The sequence below is a fragment of the Anomaloglossus baeobatrachus genome, chromosome 8, assembly GCF_048569485.1.
Source record: "Anomaloglossus baeobatrachus isolate aAnoBae1 chromosome 8, aAnoBae1.hap1, whole genome shotgun sequence".
Classification (NCBI taxonomy): Eukaryota; Metazoa; Chordata; class Amphibia; order Anura; family Aromobatidae; genus Anomaloglossus; species Anomaloglossus baeobatrachus.
This window is the reverse complement of record NC_134360.1, coordinates 88,452,161-88,472,610: the sequence shown is the minus strand read 5'-3', so window position 1 is coordinate 88,472,610 and position 20,450 is coordinate 88,452,161. Positions and strand designations below refer to the sequence as shown.

At 48.4% G+C, this 20,450-nt stretch overlaps 1 protein-coding gene across 1 annotated transcript in view; it reads right to left on the bottom strand.

Annotated features, from left to right (window-relative positions):
• The window catches only part of MEI1 (meiotic double-stranded break formation protein 1), a 902,984-nt gene that overhangs the window by 500,876 nt on the left and 381,658 nt on the right, over window positions 1-20,450 (bottom strand). The gene's annotated exons all lie outside the window — the stretch shown is intronic.

Here is a 20,450-nt window from a genome sequence, read left to right as displayed (position 1 = left end):
TTCAGCAAATTTAACTCTGGCCTGTCTATTTTTGGAATTGATGAATGGTTTGCATCTAGATGTGAACCCTTTGTATTTACTTTCATGGAGTCTTCTCTTTACTGTAGACTTAGAGACAGATACACCTACTTCACTGAGAGTGTTCTGGACTTCAGTTGATGTTGTGAACAGGTTCTTCTTCACCAAAGAAAGTATGCGGCGATCATCCACCACTGTTGTCATCCGTGGACGCCCAGGCCTTTTTGAGTTCCCAAGCTCACCAGTCAATTCCTTTTTTCTCAGAATGTACCCGACTGTTGATTTTGCTACTCCAAGCATGTCTGCTATCTCTCTGATGGATTTTTCTTTTTTTTCAGCCTCAGGATGTTCTGCTTCACCTCAATTGAAAGTTCCTTAGACCGCATGTTGTCTGGTCACAGCAACAGCTTCCAAATGCAAAACCACACACCTGTAATCAACCCCAGACCTTTTAACTACTTCATTGATTACAGGTTAACGAGGGAGACGCCTTCAGAGTTAATTGCAGCCCTTAGAGTCCCTTGTCCAATTACTTTTGGTCCCTTGAAAAAGAGGAGGCTATGCATTACAGAGCTATGATTCCTAAACCCTTTCTCCGATTTGGATGTGAAAACTCTCATATTCCAGCTGGGAGTGTGCACTTTCAGCCCATATTATATATATAATTGTATTTCTGAACATGTTTTTGTAAACAGCTAAAATAACAAAACTTGTGTCACTGTCCAAATATTTCTGGACCTAACTGTATATGATTTCTCCTGATGAAGAAGCCTTAAGACTTTGAAACACATTGACAAATAAATCCCTTTTTTATTTGGTTCTCCTATCTTTACGTCAGGGCGGAGTATTATCCCTTTTCTCTCCCATATGTATTGCAGTGTGATTTGGATGGCAGCTATTGGCATGGAGAACAGTGTTGCCACTAACAGGTTAATGATAGATAGCAGTATAGAATGAACCTATATCAATAGTTCCTCCCATTTCTATGTCCAAAACATGGATGGCAGATTGTGAATGAACAACAGTAGCTCTCAAATTGACTTCATTGCATTTAAGATATTTAATAAAATCCGGTATGGCCGCCATGTTATCCCTCTAAATGATAAGGATATCATTGACATAGTGGCCATATCAGATATTATTGTAGGCAAATGTATTGCTATCACAATAAAGGTAGAATTTCTCTCCCCAAGAAATAAAAAGAAGTGTCAAAGAGGGTGAAAAACATGAACCTATTGGGGCTTCCTCTTCTGAAAAAAATATTCTTTAATCAATAAGAAAAAAATGTTTTAAAAGATTTTCCACTACCTTAACAATAAAATGTTTTAAATCTTCACTATAATTGCTGGCCGTACGCAGATGGCATTCCAAAGATATAATAGCAAGATTGTGCAGTAGAGAAGAATACAAATTAACAATGCTGCAGAAGACAAAAGAAAAATGATCTTTCCATATTAGTTTACTCATAGCACATACAACATCATTAGTATCCTTGATATAGCTGGGGGTAGTGCATACTTGTTACGAGGGGGACCCGGGGAAGCGTGCCAAGATGGGAAATGGACAGCTTCCGCCGGTCAAGGTCCACTGTGCGGTGTAAGGGACCGCCGCTATGGTGGGTGAAGAGTGAGCGGGTTGCTGCTAGCGATCGTCTGGAATGTCACAGACGATCTATGTACACCGATCTGCCCTAACCCGTGAGGGTTGTATGGCACGGATCTCACGGCTCGGTGTACCTGTTGCACGGGGAAGCACAGAGGTGCCCACGCACGTGTGCCAGTGGAAGTCACGAGAATATGGCACGAGGGTAGCACAGAGGTGCCCACGCACGTGTGCTTTCAATAACCAGGTGAGTCCGGTGGAGACTTGAGGAGCTCACCTGGGACAGGAACACGGCCTGTTGAAGGGGATACTGCCGGAGCAGCAAGGCAGGAACACGGCCTGCAAACGAGGTACTGCCGGAGCAGCAAGGGCCAAGCCCACAAGAGACAGTAATGCCTGAGCAGTGGCGTGGCAGCACGCTGCCAGACATCCAAACATAGAAGGACGGTCGCGCGCCGCCATGATGGCAGGGGGAGCTTTTAAGGAGGTGCAGCTCCACCCGAGGGCGGGCGCGAGGCGGAGATGATGGACTTGACCCAATCAGGGTCCACGACATCCCAGCCTGGCCAGTCAGGATTCACCACGTCACCAGCCTTGTCATCAAGCCGTGTGACGTCAGTGAGCGAATCAGGACCCACCATGCATTGTACATGCTCACCCTCCTGCCTCTGGGAAATAGAGGCGGGATCCTCGGTCTCACAATGTGCAGAGATAACGGGAATCTCACTGCTTCCCTGAGCAGTAAACCTCTGCACATTGCGCAGCCTCGCTGTTACGGTTGCTGCGAGCACTGGAGACTATGTCCAGATTTCTTGCTACTGCACATGTGCGAGCGCTGGAGACTAAGTCCAGATTTCTTGCTACTGCACATGTGCGAGCGCTGGAGACTAAGTCCAGATTTCTTGCTACTGCACATGTGCGAGCGCCGGAGACTAAGTCCAATCTTGGAGCCATTGCACATGTGCGGGTGACATCATCGCTGACACGAGGTCACATGTCTCTGACACCTTCTATGCCGATTGGTCGCTGGTCATGTGCTTGTGACGTCTTGCTCGGTGATAGGCCAGCATGACGTCACTCCTGTCGTTCTGGAAGCGGATTGGCTCTGGTGTCCTCCATCTTGGATGAGGCACAGAGTCTATATAAGACCCTGACACACGCCGCATGGTGCTCAGTCCTCTTGGTTCATGCATATGAGTAGACGCTCTGTGCGCGTTCCTCTAGGCATTCCTCTGTCTATGCTAGGTGAGCGCTACCGGCAGGGTAGCGTTCTTATACCTTACAGCTTCGGCTGCTGTCCGTATCCTTACCTCTTAGGGGAGCGGACATAGGCAGGTGCCTGAGGCACATGGTCTGGCTGGGCCTTGTGATTGTACTCGTAGGTGGACGTTGCCGCTAGGGTAACGTTCCTTATACTGCGTCTGGCAGTTGTTCGTATCCTCGCACACTAGGGGAGCGAACAGAGGTAGGAGCTTTGTGCGGCTTACGCTGCTGTTCGTCTCTTTTGCACCACTAGAAGAGCGGACCTAGGCAGGTGCCATATCTAGTGGTTCGTGTCCTCGCACACTAGTGGAGCGAACGCAGGTAGGAGCTTTGTGCGGCTTACGCTGCTGTTCGTCTCTTTTGCACCACTAGAAGAGCGGACCTAGGTAGGTGCCATTTCGCACACATTGCCTTTGTCTCTGTGATTATTAACAGAGATCATTCCACACACCCTCCAAGTAAGGGAGGAATTGCTTTACTTTCTTATTATATCTTTCTGTGAGTTAACAGAGGTATTGCACTCTGCCATAGTCTGCAGCAAAGTCTTTGCACGGTGGACCCTGACTGTCTGATACTCCTTTCGGTTATTATCAGACAGCCCCCCGTAACATTAGGACTGAGCCAAGGGTCTGGCAGTTATGGCAGAATATCAGCAGTTACACCGTTACATACAAGTACTTGAGTCACGGCTCAAGAGTATAGAGGATAAACCTCAGACCATGGTGACATCTGCACATGATCCTCGACTTGCTCTACCAAACAGATATTCTGGCGATGCCAGATCATGTCGTGGTTTCATTAGTCAGTGTCAGATACACCTAGAGGTTAACTCTTCTCGCTTCTCTACGGAGAGGTCCAGAGTAGGCTTTATCATCTCCTTACTTCAGGACAAAGCCTTAGAATGGGCGACTCCCCTATGGGAGCGCTCTGATGTGGTTACTCTGAGACATCAAGACTTTCTTGATGCTCTTAAGGCGGTATTCATGGGTCCGCAGGTTACCCATGATGCGGCCCTGAGACTGTTAGATCTATCTCAGGGTTCGTTATCCACTAGTTCTTATGCCATTGCTTTTAGAACTCTGGTGGCAGAACTAGATTGGCCAGAGAAGGTGTTGATTCCTATCTTCTGGAGAGGGTTGGCTGGCTATGTCAAGGATGCCCTTGCTACTCGTGAAGTCCCTGCTTCTCTGGAGGACTTGATCACAGTAGCAACGAGGATCGATGTACGCCATAAGGAACGTAGACTCGAGGTCTCTTCCTCACGCCCTAAGCATCGGGCTATTCCAGTTGTTGAGGGTCCACTACCATCTTCCTCAGCATCTGAAACATCTCCCACTCCTATGGAGTTAGGTCATACGTTCTCCAGACTACGCAAGTCTGGTCCTCCTATATGTTACGTATGTCGTCAGGCTGGGCACTATGCCAACAAGTGTCCTAGTCGTCAGGGAAACTCCCTGGCCTAGTAACCATTAGAGGGGGGGTTACTAGAGACGTCTTCTGCACCCTCTAAGTGTTGTATCCCAGGTCAGCTCTCGTTATCTGAGAATACATGGCCTATTATGGCTTTTGTGGATTCCGGAGCTGACGGGATTTTTGTGTCCTCAGGATTTGTAAAGGGACACAATATTCCCTCTATCATGTTAGAGGCGCCTATTCCTGTCCGTGTTGTTAATGGAACTATGTTGTCTGACTCAATTACATTGAGGACAGTTCCCTTGCGCCTTTCCCTGTCTCAGGGTCACATAGAGGAGATTTCTTTTCTTGTTTTGCCTGAGGGTATAGACGACGTCCTTCTGGGTCTTCCATGGCTTCGGACTCATGCTCCTCACATTGACTGGGAGTCTGACAGCATTATTAGTTGGGGTTCGAAATGTCAGTCCCGATGTCTTCCCTTACCACCTAAGGTTGTTGCAGTTGCATCAACTGATCTCTCTCCCATACCTACACCCTATTTGGATTTCGCTGACGTGTTCTCCAAACAGGGTGCTGAGGTTCTTCCACCCCATAGGCCGTATGACTGTGCCATAGACCTTATCCCAGGTTCGGTTCCACCTAAAGGCAGGGTTTACCCCCTGTCGATACCTGAGTCGGAGGCCATGTCGACCTATATAAGAGAGAGCTTAGAGAAGGGGTTCATTCGTAAGTCTGTCTCTCCCGCGGGAGCTGGGTTTTTCTTTGTTCGGAAGAAAGAGGGTGATTTGCGTCCCTGCATAGATTACAGGGGTCTCAACGCAATCACAATAAAGAACAAATACCCATTACCTTTAATTTCGGAGCTCTTTGACAGACTGAGAGGAGCTCAAGTTTTTACGAAGTTGGATCTGCGGGGTGCGTATAACTTGGTACGAATTCGAAAGGGTGACGAATGGAAGACCGCTTTTAACACCCGAGACGGTCACTATGAATACCTCGTCATGCCTTTTGGGTTATGTAATGCACCCGCAGTATTTCAGGACTTCGTAAATGATGTGTTCAGGGATTTACTGTTATCCTCAGTAGTGGTGTATCTGGACGACATCCTGATTTTTTCTCCTGATCTGGAGACTCATCGTCAGGATGTCGTTCGTGTCCTTTCCCGTTTAAGGGAGCACTCATTGTTTGCTAAACTCGAGAAATGTGTATTCGAGCAGTCCTCATTGCCTTTTTTGGGTTACATTATCTCACAAGAGGGTCTGGCTATGGATCCTGCGAAGCTCTCTGCTGTCCTGCAATGGTCCGAACCTCATTCCTTGAAGGCGGTGCAACGCTTCTTAGGATTTATAAATTATTACAGGCAGTTCATACCCCATTTTTCTACTTTGGTGGCCCCTTTGGTGGCCTTGACTAAGAAAGGTGCTAATCCCAAAGCCTGGTCTACTGAGACATCTCAGGCTTTTGAGGCAGTAAAAAGACACTTTTCAACTGCTCCCGTTCTTCAAAGACCCGATGAGAGTAAGCCCTTCCTTTTAGAGGTTGATGCCTCTTCAGTGGGTGCTGGTGCGGTCTTGTATCAAAAGAACGGTGCAGGTAGAAAAAGGCCGTGTTTCTTCTTTGCTAAAACCTTTTCACCGGCAGAGAGAAACTATACCATTGGGGATAGGGAACTGCTCGCCTTGAGATTAGCCTTGGAGGAGTGGCGTCACTTGCTGGAAGGAGCGAAACATCCTTTCCAGGTCTATACAGACCATAAGAATCTGACGTACTTACAAACCGCTCAGCGTCTGAATCCTCGCCAAGCCCGCTGGTCCTTGTTTTTCTCCCGCTTTCACTTCTCCATCAACTATTTGTCTGGGAGTAAGAATAACAAGGCAGACGCCCTGTCTCGCTCTATGCTTTCTACCCAGGAAGAGAATGACGAACCTCGTCTTATCCTTCCCTCCAGGGTTTTTCATACGCTCTCCCCTGTGACGTTAGACCAAATCCCACCGGGCAAGACATTTGTTCCGCCTGATCGACAGAATGATATACTGTCATGGGCCCACACCTCAAAGGTGGGTGGGCATTTTGGTATTAGGCGGACACGAGAGTTACTGGAGAGGTGGTATTGGTGGCCACACTTAGCCAGCCACGTCAAGAGATATGTCGGTTCCTGCTACTCGTGTGCTCGCAACCGTCCATTACGGCAGAGACCGGCTGGACTCTTGCATCCTTTACCAGTGCCAGATAGACCATGGGAGGTGGTAGGCATGGACTTTGTGGGTGATCTTCCATGTTCACAGGGACATAGATTTGTGTGGGTCATTACGGACCATTTCTCCCGGATGGTTCATCTCGTACCGTTATCGAGAATCCCATCTTCCAGGGTACTAGCCAAACTATTCCTCAAGCATGTGTTTAGGCTTCACGGGATGCCAGATCGTATCATTTGTGATAGAGGCCCGCAATTTACTTCCCGTTTCTGGCGAGATCTTTGTAGCCTTCTGCAAATTGAGTTGAATCTCTCTTCGGCATACCATCCGGAGACTAATGGTTTGGTTGAGCGTACCAATCAATCTATGATTATATACCTTCGACACTTTGTTGCTGAGAACCACGATAACTGGTCCTCCCTCCTACCCTGGGCAGAATTTGCCCTTAACAATTCGCTGGCTGAGGCCACTGGGCAGACACCGTTCGTACTCAATAATGGGCAACACCCTAGGGTACCGGTACCGTTTCCCGCTGCTGCACCTTCTCCTCTTGTGGCCGACTGGGCAACTAATGCCAGAGAGGTTTGGGATCGGACTCAAGAGTCGATCCAAGCAGCTAAGGACCGTATGAAGACGGTGTCCGATCGGTTTCGTCGCCCGGCTCCTGTCTTTTCTCCAGGGGACTTTGTGTGGCTCTCTGCAAAACACGTGAGACTTAGAGTGAGCTCTGTCAAATTTGCTCCTCGCTTCCTGGGTCCTTATGAGGTTCTTCGACAGGTAAATCCTGTAGTCTATCAATTGAAGTTACCTGTCCATCTTAGGATTCATGACAAATTCCATGTCTCACTGCTAAAGCCGGCTATTTTACCTCACGCTCGTGAAGTGCACTCTCCTGCCTCTGATTCCTCTCGCTCTAGCTATGAGGTACGAGCCATAGTTGGTTCTAAGATGGTTAGAGGGCGCAGGTTCTTCTTGATAGATTGGGAGGGCTATGGCCCGGAACATCGCTCTTGGGAGCCTGAGGAGGCTGTCCATGCTCCCGACTTAGTTGCCGATTATCTGCGTCGCCGGGAGGGGGGCCCTTGAGGGGGAGGTACTGTTACGGTTGCTGCGAGCACTGGAGACTATGTCCAGATTTCTTGCTACTGCACATGTGCGAGCGCTGGAGACTAAGTCCAGATTTCTTGCTACTGCACATGTGCGAGCGCTGGAGACTAAGTCCAGATTTCTTGCTACTGCACATGTGCGAGCGCCGGAGACTAAGTCCAATCTTGGAGCCATTGCACATGTGCGGGTGACATCATCGCTGACACGAGGTCACATGTCTCTGACACCTTCTATGCCGATTGGTCGCTGGTCATGTGCTTGTGACGTCTTGCTCGGTGATAGGCCAGCATGACGTCACTCCTGTCGTTCTGGAAGCGGATTGGCTCTGGTGTCCTCCATCTTGGATGAGGCACAGAGTCTATATAAGACCCTGACACACGCCGCATGGTGCTCAGTCCTCTTGGTTCATGCATATGAGTAGACGCTCTGTGCGCGTTCCTCTAGGCATTCCTCTGTCTATGCTAGGTGAGCGCTACCGGCAGGGTAGCGTTCTTATACCTTACAGCTTCGGCTGCTGTCCGTATCCTTACCTCTTAGGGGAGCGGACATAGGCAGGTGCCTGAGGCACATGGTCTGGCTGGGCCTTGTGATTGTACTCGTAGGTGGACGTTGCCGCTAGGGTAACGTTCCTTATACTGCGTCTGGCAGTTGTTCGTATCCTCGCACACTAGGGGAGCGAACAGAGGTAGGAGCTTTGTGCGGCTTACGCTGCTGTTCGTCTCTTTTGCACCACTAGAAGAGCGGACCTAGGCAGGTGCCATATCTAGTGGTTCGTGTCCTCGCACACTAGTGGAGCGAACGCAGGTAGGAGCTTTGTGCGGCTTACGCTGCTGTTCGTCTCTTTTGCACCACTAGAAGAGCGGACCTAGGTAGGTGCCATTTCGCACACATTGCCTTTGTCTCTGTGATTATTAACAGAGATCATTCCACACACCCTCCAAGTAAGGGAGGAATTGCTTTACTTTCTTATTATATCTTTCTGTGAGTTAACAGAGGTATTGCACTCTGCCATAGTCTGCAGCAAAGTCTTTGCACGGTGGACCCTGACTGTCTGATACTCCTTTCGGTTATTATCAGACAGCCCCCCGTAACACTCGCAGACCTTCGGGGCCGCTGAGCAGGAGAGTCTGCGGCAGGCCAGGAATGGGAGACCGCTTCACTCCTTGTAACAGGAGAACCACTAGGTGTCACCTTTCTGCTGCCTCTCTGAGAAGGTATCTCCTGCACACTGCGCAGTCTGGCAGACCTTCGGCGCTGCTGAGCAGGAGTGCTCGTGGCAGGCAAGGAATGGGAGACTGCCTCAGTCCTTGCCTCAGGAGAGCCACGAGATGTAACATTACCCCCCCGTCTAGGCCCCCCCCCTGTCCGTGCTCGAAGGCCGCTATCAAACCCAGGGCGCGGATATGATCCTCCAACTCCCAGGATCTATGCTCCGGACCACGGCCGGCCCACTCCACGAGGTAGTACCTTTTGCCCTGTATGACTTTTGTCTCCACAAGCTTTGCCACCTCAGGGTCGTTGGACGGGGAGTCGGTTTGAGCCGGCAGGGACCCCGAGAATTTATTAAGTCGTACGGGTTTCAGGAGGGACACGTGAAAGGTGTTGACTATAGCCCAGCGTGGAGGGAGCTGGAGTCGATATGCCACTGGGTTTACCTGCTGTAGTACTTTAAACGGACCCAGATACCTAGGGGCGAATTTGGCTGCCTGTACCCGTAGGTTAACATTCTTAGAGGACAGCCATACTAGGTCACCAGGGGCGAAGGATGGTGCAGGGCGGCGGCGAACATCAGCCGTTGTCACCATCCGGTCTTTAGCCCTTTTAAGAGCCTCTTGGGTGTCATCCCAGATCTCCCGGGCCTTGGTCGCCCAATCCTCCACTCTAGTATCGGGTGACGTAATGGGCATCGGAACCGGGATTCTGGGATGTTGTCCGTTATTGAGTAGGAACGGAGTCTGGCCAGAGGATTCATGGACCGAATTGTTAATGGCAAATTCGGCCCAAGGAAGGAGGTTAGCCCAGTTGTCGTGGTGCGCGGATATAAAATGGCGGAGGTAAGTTACCAAGGTCTGATTAGTCCTCTCCACTAGTCCATTGGTCTCGGGATGGTATGCGGAGGAGATGTTCAGCTCTATCTGCAGGAGCTTACAGAGCTCTCTCCAGAAGCGAGACGCGAACTGGGGACCCCGGTCGCTCACCACCTTGTCAGGCATGCCAAGCAACCTAAATACATGCCGAATGAACAAGGTGGCGAGAGCACGTGACGTCGGGAGTCGTGGGAGAGGCACCAAGTGGACCATTTTAGAGAAGTGGTCCGCGATGACCCATACGACCCTGTGCCCTGCTTACTTGGGCAGATCTCCCAGGAAGTCCATCCCTACCACTTCCCAGGGACGATCCGGCACTGGCAGTGGGTGAAGAAGACCTGCCGGTCTCTGCCGGGACGGCTTATTCCGAGCACACGACATACAGGCTCCCACATACTCCTGTATGTCCTGGGTAGTCTCGGCCACCAATAATGCCTGGTCACCAGGTCTCTGGTCCTTTTGACCCCGAAGTGACCCCCAACCTTGGAGGCATGGGCCCACGATAGCACCTCGTTCCGTAGTTCAGGGGGAACGAGGGTCTTGCCAGGTGGCACCTGGTCCAAAGAAGTGGGAGTGACCATCCTCAAGCTGTCCGGGGGTAGTATAAGACGAGGTTCCTCCTCGTCCTCCTCCAACACAACCATACAACGTGACAAGGCATCGGCCCGTACGTTCTTCTCACCGGCCAGGTGGCGGATAATAAAGCGGAACCGGGAGAAGAATAAAGACCAACGGGCCTGCCTTGGGTTCAGGCGTTGTGCTGTCTGGAGGTATGTGAGGTTTTTGTGGTCAGAAAATACCTCAAATGGATGCTTCGCACCCTCCAGGAGATGCCGCCATTCCTGGAATGCTAGTTTCATCGCCAGTAACTCCCTATCCCCTATGGAGTAGTTCCTCTCGGCCGGAGAAAAGGTCTTGGAGAAAAAGAAACAAGGATGCTTCCTTCCTCGTTCGTTTTTCTGGTACAGGACTGCACCTGCACCGACCGAAGAGGCGTCTACCTCCAGTAGGAAGGGTTTGGAGATGTCTGGACGATGAAGGATGGGAGCTCTGGAGAAGTGAGTTTTGAGAGTGTGAAATGCCTCTACCGTTTCTCGTGTCCATGCTTTGGGATTAGCGCCCTTGCGGGTAAGGGCAATGATGGGTGCTGCCACCGTCGAGAAGTTGGGAATGAACTGGCGATAATAATTGATAAACCCCAAGAATCGCTGGATCGCCTTCAGCGAGCGGGGCTCAGGCCAGTTCATCACTGTCTCCAACTTCCCCGGATCCATTGCTAACCCCTGACTGGACACAATGTACCCCAGGAACGGCAAGGATTCCCGTTCAAAAACGCACTTTTCCAGCTTAGCATATAGCGAATGGGTACGGAGCCTCTTAAGTACTCGGATGACATCCCTCCGATGGGTGGTAAGATCGGGGGAGAAGATAAGAATGTCATCCAGGTATGCAACCACGGAAAGATACAAATCCCGGAAAATGTCATTCACAAAGTCTTGAAATACGGCGGGGGCATTGCAGAGTCCGAAGGGCATTACTAGATACTCGTAGTGACCGTCCCTGGTGTTAAAGGCGGTCTTCCACTCGTCGCCCTTTCGGACTCGCACTAGATTATACGCCCCGCGTAGATCCAGCTTTGTGAAGACCTTTGCCCCGCGGAATCGATCAAATAGCTCAGTAATGAGGGGCAAAGGGTATTTGTTCTTGATCGTGATTGCATTTAATCCCCTGTAATCGATACAGGGGCGCAGATCCCCTTCCTTCTTCTGCACAAAAAAGAACCCTGCACCAGCCGGTGAAATAGACTTGCGAATGAACCCCTTCGCCAGGCTGTCCTGAATATATTTGGACATAGCCTCCGTCTCTGGCGCAGAGAGTGGATACACTCTGCCCCTAGGGGGCTCGGAGCCTGGCTTCAGGTCTATTCGGCAATCATATGGCCGGTGGCGAGGAAGAGTATCTGCCACCCTTTTTGAAAAGACATCCCTGTAGGCCTCATAAGGTGTCGGTAAACCCGGCCCCTCTGTATTCCCTGAGGACCCTACCGACCTAATGGTAGCGGGTGGTTCGGTAGTCACGAGGTGCTCTCTACAGGATCCTGCCCAGTAGGATCTCATCCGTTCCCCCTGGAAGCACCAGGAAGGACACCTGCTCATGGTGTCCCGGTGGTACATCCATCCTGAGAGGGATGGTGATCTGGGTGATAGGATCGAGTAGTATGGACCCGTCGACTACCCGAACCCTGAGTGGCTTGGGCAACAGAACCAGGGGAACTGAGTATTGGGTTGTCAGGGAGGTCGAGATGAAATTGCCTTCAGCGCCTGAGTCCAAGCAAGCCAGGGCAGAGAAGAGAGTAGTGCCGAACTGCAACTGGGCGCTGATAGTCAACCTAGAGGGAGAGGTAGCGTCTAGAGTCCCCCCTCTGATAGAAACTAGACGCTGTCTTTTCCCGACGGTTTTGGGACATCGGGTAGCTATGTGTCCCCTCTGCCCACAGGAAAAGCAGATGACACAAGACCGAGAACCTGGGGCAGAGGAGACCACCTTGGACACCTCCATTGACTCCACGGAGTCGCCTACAGGACTGGCTGGGAGACCTGTCTGATGGAAGACGGGAGGCAGACGCTTTTTAGGCCGAGAAGACGTGGGTGCTGAAGAGACCTCGAGCCTTCGCTCCGCCTGGCGGATGCCTATGCGAGAGGCAACCTGAATCAAGGACTCTAAAGTGGCAGGCACCTCACGTGTGGCCAGTGCGTCTTTGACAAACCCTGCCAGGCCCTCCCAAAACACAGGGACAAGGACCTTATCCGGCCAGTCTAGCTCTGCGGCAAGTGTCCTAAAGTGTACCGCAAAGTCCCCGACTGAAGCGGACCCTTGCTGAAGTCGTAGGAGGAGCAGTGCGGAGTCGTGGGTGACTTGAGGCCCGAGGAACACCATTCTCATGGCCCCAAGATAAGCTGTTAAGTTATTCACCACCCGATCTCCGCGCTCCCACAACGGCGTGGACCACTTCAGCGCTCTCCCTGTGAGCAGGGACTGGACGAAGGCTACCCTCGCCTTCTCGGTAGCGTAAAGAGTCGCGGACAGCTCTAAGTAGGTGGTAACCTGGTTTATAAAACCACGGCACTCAGAGCTGTTGCCGCTAAAGCGCTCTGGAAGCGCAAGGCGAGGAGACCTTCCGCCCAATAGCACAGCCTGGGTAGCCGCCTGGGTGGCGACTGTCGTCAGAGTAGTCTTATCGGAGGAAGACTGCTCCACTGCTGCCAATCGTGACTCCAACTGCTGCACATAACGCAGCAACTGCTGCTGCTCTTCAGCCATAGCCAGACCTTTGGCGCGACCGTAATGTTACGAGGGGGACCCGGGGAAGCGTGCCAAGATGGGAAATGGACAGCTTCCGCCGGTCAAGGTCCACTGTGCGGTGTAAGGGACCGCCGCTATGGTGGGTGAAGAGTGAGCGGGTTGCTGCTAGCGATCGTCTGGAATGTCACAGACGATCTATGTACACCGATCTGCCCTAACCCGTGAGGGTTGTATGGCACGGATCTCACGGCTCGGTGTACCTGTTGCACGGGGAAGCACAGAGGTGCCCACGCACGTGTGCCAGTGGAAGTCACGAGAATATGGCACGAGGGTAGCACAGAGGTGCCCACGCACGTGTGCTTTCAATAACCAGGTGAGTCCAGTGGAGACTCGAGGAGCTCACCTGGGACAGGAACACGGCCTGTTGAAGGGGATACTGCCGGAGCAGCAAGGCAGGAACACGGCCTGCAAACGAGGTACTGCCGGAGCAGCAAGGGGCCAAGCCCACAAGAGACAGTAATGCCTGAGCAGTGGCGTGGCAGCACGCTGCCAGACATCCAAACATAGAAGGACGGTCGCGCGCCGCCATGATGGCAGGGGGAGCTTTTAAGGAGGTGCAGCTCCACCCGAGGGCGGGCGCGAGGCGGAGATGACGGACTTGACCCAATCAGGGTCCACGACGTCCCAGCCTGGCCAGTCAGGATTCACCACGTCACCAGCCTTGTCATCAAGCCGTGTGACGTCAGTGAGCGAATCAGGACCCACCATGCATTGCACATGCTCACCCTCCTGCCTCTGGGAAATAGAGGCGGGATCCTCGGTCTCACAATGTGCAGAGATAACGGGAATCTCACTGCTTCCCTGAGCAGTAAACCTCTGCACATTGCGCAGCCTCGCAGACCTTCGGGGCCGCTGAGCAGGAGAGTCTGCGGCAGGCCAGGAATGGGAGACCGCTTCACTCCTTGTAACAGGAGAACCACTAGGTGTCACCCTTCTGCTGCCTCTCTGAGAAGGTATCTCCTGCACACTGCGCAGTCTGGCAGACTTTCGGCGCTGCTGAGCAGGAGTGCTCGTGGCAGGCAAGGAATGGGAGACTGCCTCAGTCCTTGCCTCAGGAGAGCCACGAGATGTAACACATACTAATGGGCATACATGTTCATTTACCCATAAACTAAAGGGGGCTTTACACGCTGCGACATCGCTAATGCGGAGTCGTTGGGGTCACGGAATTTGTGACGCACATCCGGCCGCATTAGCGATGCCGTTGCGTGTGACACCGATGAGCGATTTTGCATTGTTGCAAAAACTTGCAAAATCGCTCATCGGTGACATGGGGGTCCATTCTTGATTATCGTTACTGCAGCAGTAACGATGCAGTTCGTCGCTCCTACGGCAGCACACATCGCTATGTGTGACGCCGCAGGAACGAGGAACCTCTCCTTACCTGCCTCCCGGCCGCTTTGAGGAAGGTAGGAGGTGGGCGGGATGTTACGGCCACTCATCTTTGCCCCTCCGCTTCTATTGGGCGGCCGCTCAGTGACGTCGCTGTGATGCCGCACGGACCGCCCCCCTTAGAAAGGAGGCGGTTCGCCGGTCACAGCGACGTCGCCGGGCAGGTAAGTATGTGTGACGGGTCTGCGCGATGTTGTGCGGCACGGGCAGCGATTTGGCCATGTCGCACAACAGATGGGGGCGGGTACCCACGCTAGCGATATCGGGACCGATATCGCAGCGTGTAAAGTAGCCTTTAAGCTTTCATTCAATGAGCCTATGCCGGCAACAATAGGTCTTACAGGGAATTGGGGGGGGGTTGGGGGCGGAACCTATTTTTGCTTTTCAGGGAGACTGTGAAATACGTCTGTCACAGGATGTTCAGATATCATTAGATCCTTGTATTTTTGACTATTTATATTCAAACCTATTCTATCTTCAAGTAAATTATTTAAGGTGTTCTTAAAAATATCAGTACCATCACTTAGTATCCTTCTGTACATGTTGTCATCATCTAAGATTTTATAGGCTTGCATCAAATGTATTTCTTTGTCCACTACAACACTACCAAATTTATCAGATTTTTTGATGATCAAATTGTCATTCTCCTTTAAATCCATAATACCTGTCATTTGCCTACCCGATATATTGTTTCTAATATGTGGATTAATGTTGGTATTTAAAATAAAGAGAAATCAATTCTCTTTCAACAACCGATTGAAACGTATCTAGTGTGGATAAGTTTAATTTTTTTGGGATAGTATGTAGGATTTTTGAAGACAACTTCAACTTGGCCATCACTAACCTCATTATCACAGTCATCTGCATCTTTCAATACATATGTCACAACAGCATATTGTTCCACAAATGTTAGATCAGTATATTCATCGCTAAAAATGACAGTGTCAATATCTTTTTTTAAAATGGAAATTTTCAGCAAAGAAATGTCTCTTGACAGTTAATAGATGGGAGAACGAACCAATTAGATTCTAATAATGTTTGGAAAATAATACATTTTTGATCAGTCAAAAAATTCAAACCTTTTGACAAAATCTCCACTTGCTCTCTAGATAATACAGTAGGTGTAAGAACAATAATATCATAATTATTCACATTGTCGATTCTTGTCTTTTCTTTCTTGGTAAAATGTTTTTTTATATTTTTCGTATCATTTTTTGGGCCATTTTGTTTCTCGCTTTTTTTTACATCTGCCATGTGCTAGTATTACTTCTATTAACAGTTGACTTATCTGAACAAGAATCTGAGGTTTCAAAATCCGATGACAAAAAGACAACTTTCTGGCTTGAACTTTAATCCAGACGTTTTTCAGGAAAGAAATGTCTCTTGACAGTTAATAGATGGGACAATCTACTAACATCTACTAATGTTTAGAAAAGATACATTTTTGGAGAGGGCACAAAGTTCAAACCATTTCACAAAACCTGTATTTCATCTTTAGATAATACACTAGGGGTAAGAACAATGTTATTGTTAGCAGAAAGAAAAGACTAGACTAGACTAACAATGTTGCGATCAGTTCCTTTCTCTTTACTGTTAACATTTTTATATTTTCCTTCCACATTGCTTTACTTCATGTGAAGCCCCTGAAGGGTTAATACATTTCTTCAATTTTGTTTTGGGCAGTTTGTGGGGTGCCATTTTTAGAATGGTCTCACTTTTGGGTATTTTCTGTCATTAAGGCCTCTTAAAATAACTTTAAGGCTATGTGCGCACGTGTGCGTAATTCATGCAGTTACGCTGCGCTCTGCAGCACAGCGTAACTGCATGCGTCCTGCGTCCCCTGCACAATCTATGGAGATTGTGCAGGGGCCGTGCGCACGTGGCGTCTTAGAGCGCAGCGCTTCGGCTGCTGCCTGGAGCGCGCGTTCTAAGAAGTGACATGTCACTTCTTCCATGCGCTTTGCCGGCAGCTCCTGCTCTGTCTATGGCAGGAGCTGCAGGCAGAGCGCATGGAATCGTTTTTTTTTTTTTCACTACGGACATTTTCTGCAGGGATTTGAAGCGCACGTGTGCTCCTCAGATCGCTGCAGAAATTTCTGCAGTGACTGTACGCAACGTGCGCACATAGCCTTAGTGTGATGTGGGCCCTAAAAAAAGGGTTTTGTAAATTTACTTGGAAAAAGGAGAAATTGTTGAAAATCTTTTAACTCCTCTAATTTCCTAACAAAAAAATGTTTCCAAAATTGTGCTAACGTAAAGTAGACATGTGGGGAATGTTATTTATTAATTTGTGGAGCATAACTCTCCAGTTATGGGCATAAAAATTCAAAGTTTGAAAATTGCGAAATTTTCGGAAAAATTTCCGATATTTGCACAAATAAGCACAAACAAATCTTAAATTTATGACTATTATAAAGTACAATATGTCATGAAAAAATATTCTCAGAATCATTGTGATCCTTTGAAGCGTTACAGAGTTATTGCCTCAAAGTGACACTGCTCAGAAATGAAATAAATGGCCTGGTCATGAAGGTGAAAAGCATGTTCAGGGTGAAGGGCTTAAGGGAATGGGTTAACTGCAATCACTGATGACGATTATTTACTGTAAGAGCAGTAAGATTATAGAACTCTCTGCTAAATAATATAATGGTAAATTCATGACAAAAGTACAAGGAAGCCTGGAAGCCTTTCTGAAAAACTACAATATTACAGGTTACAAGTAGAGATGAGCGATGTTCGAATCGAACTGTTCGCCAATTTCAAATTCGAGTGATTTTGGGCGGTGTTCGAGTCGTTGGACGAACTCGAACGATTTGCTTCAAGTTCGAGTTACCGTTCAATCACCAAAAGCGTAGCTGTTTACTAGCTGGCTTTTCACTGTAATACTGTCGGTCACTGTTAATAAGGATATTATCAAAATTCAGCTTATAGTGTGCACGGGGGACAGGGTTTAGATCAGTGCTGCTGAGTGCTGAAAGAATGGCGATCGCCATTTTTTTTTTCTTAACCGCGCGTACAGTGGGGCGGGCCAGGCTGTCAGCCAATCACAGACACACACACAGCAAAGTGGATTTTTGCCAGACAAGTAAGGGCATGTGTCATTGGCTGTGCATTAAGGAATAACGTTTGGAACTCCATTCTATGTCTGAACTGGGTGCAAAAAACCTAAAAAACATCACTATGGGGAGATAAGGTATGCACACCAGTGACTATGGAAGGGGAATACATGGAATAGCAGAAACTGCTGTGTGAATACTGACATGAAAAATTCAATAGCTATGTGTAAGAATGAAATGTGAAAAATGGAACCTGCATTACTGCCATGAATATATGAACAAAGAGAAATTTGCTATATATGCAATTCTTACACATAGCTATTGAATTTTTCATGTCAGTATTCACACAGCAGTTTCTGCTATTCCATGTATTCCCCTTCCATAGTCACTGGTGTGCATACCTTATCTCCCCATAGTGATGTTTTTTAGGTTTTTTGCACCCAGTTCAGACATAGAATGGAGTTCCAAACGTTATTCCTTAATGTTAGTAGTTTTTCGTTTGTGAACCCTCCCCATACACACCTATTGCCAATCCACATTATACGCATATATAGCCTGGGTCTCAGCTTCCCATACACGGTAAGTTTTTTAACTGCATGAGAGGACACACACAAGCTAGGGACCCCAACGTAGAGAAATACTTTGGCGTAGTGTTGGGGCTCTTCTGCATTGATCAATTCAGTAGCTAAATTTCTCTTTATTCATATATTCATGGCAGTAATGCAGGTTCCATTTTTCACATTTCATTCTTACACATAGCTATTGAATTTTTCATGTCAGTATTCACACAGCAGTTTCTGCTATTCCATGTATTCCCCTTCCATAGTCACTGGTGTGCATACCTTATCTCCCCATAGTGATGTTTTTTAGGTTTTTTGCACCCAGTTCAGACATAGAATGGAGTTCCAAACGTTATTCCTTAATGTTAGTAGTTTTTCGTTTGTGAACCCTCCCCATACACACCTATTGCCAATCCACATTATACGCATATATAGCCTGGGTCTCAGCTTCCCATACACGGTAAGTTTTTTAACTGCATGAGAGGACACACACAAGCTAGGGACCCCAACGTAGAGAAATACTTTGGCGTAGTGTTGGGGCTCTTCTGCATTGATCAATTCAGTAGCTAAATTTCTCTTTGTTCATATATTCATGGCAGTAATGCAGGTTCCATTTTTCACATTTCATTCTTACACATAGCTATTGAATTTTTCATGTCAGTATTCACACAGCAGTTTCTGCTATTCCATGTATTCCCCTTCCATAGTCACTGGTGTGCATACCTTATCTCCCCATAGTGATGTTTTTTAGGTTTTTTGCACCCAGTTCAGACATAGAATGGAGTTCCAAACGTTATTCCTTAATGTTAGTAGTTTTTCGTTTGTGAACCCTCCCCATACACACCTATTGCCAATCCACATTATACGCATATATAGCCTGGGTCTCAGCTTCCCATACACGGTAAGTTTTTTAACTGCATGAGAGGACACACACAAGCTAGGGACCCCAACGTAGAGAAATACTTTGGCGTAGTGTTGGGGCTCTTCTGCATTGATCAATTCAGTAGCTAAATTTCTCTTTGTTCATATATTCATGGCAGTAATGCAGGTTCCATTTTTCACATTTCATTCTTACACATAGCTATTGAATTTTTCATGTCAGTATTCACACAGCAGTTTCTGCTATTCCATGTATTCCCCTTCCATAGTCACTGGTGTGCATACCTTATCTCCCCATAGTGATGTTTTTTAGGTTTTTTGCACCCAGTTCAGACATAGAATGGAGTTCCAAACGTTATTCCTTAATGTTAGTAGTTTTTCGTTTGTGAACCCTCCCCATACACACCTATTGCCAATCCACATTATACGCATATATAGCCTGGGTCTCAGCTTCCCATACACGGTAAGTTTTTTAACTGCATGAGAGGACACACACAAGCTAGGGACCCCAACGTAGAGAAATACTTTGGCGTAGTGTTGGGGCTCTTCTGCATTGATCAATTCAGTAGCTAAATTTCTCTTTGTTCATATATTCATGGCAGTAATGCAGGTTCCATTTTTCACATTTCATTCTTACACATAGCTATTGAATTTTTCATGTCAGTATTCACACAGCAGTTTCTGCTATTCCATGTATTCCCCTTCCATAGTCACTGGTGTGCATACCTTATCTCCCCATATTGGCTGTGCATGTCACATGTCCTTGCCCTATAAGACCCGGCCATTTTCCCCATCGCCGCCATTATCTCTCTGCTGCGGGTGTGTGACAGTCACCGCTCCCACCGTTGCTGCTGCTGTGTGCGCTATAGACTTATACAGTGCAATCTACACATCGGTTTAGGGACTACTTGTAATTTCAGCGCTTTTCAGGGCTACATTACAGCAGTTCATAGCCATTTTTGCTAGGCAAGTCTGTGCCAGCGCTGTGCAAGGTTTTATCACAGCATCTGTCTAAATCAGCTCAGGCAACTCCTTGGGGCATAGTTTCATTGTCAGGGATAGTAAGTGAGGGTTCCTCTGCTGACAAGAAAGCTACACCACCTCTAAATTGTACACCACCTGTCCATTTTTGCTATGCCATTTTAAGTGCAAAAAGTGCAGGCATTTCCTTGGGGCATAGTTTCATTGTCTGGGATAGTAAGTGAGAGTTCCTCTGCTGACAAGAAAGCTACACCACCTCTGCATTGTACACCACCTCTCCATTTTTTCTACACCATTTTAAGTGCAAAAAGTGCAGGCAGTTCCTTGGGGCATAGTTTCATTGTCTGGGCTAGTAAGTGAGGGTTCCTCTGCTGACAAGAAAGCTACACCACCTCTGCATTCTCCACCACCTCTACATTTCTGGTACGCATTTTTAAACTGCAGGTAGTCCAGCCAATCTGTGAGAAAGGTGCAGGCGTAGATATAATGTTGCCTTCATCCAAAGGTGGTGCTCTCGATGTCTGATAGAGCTCA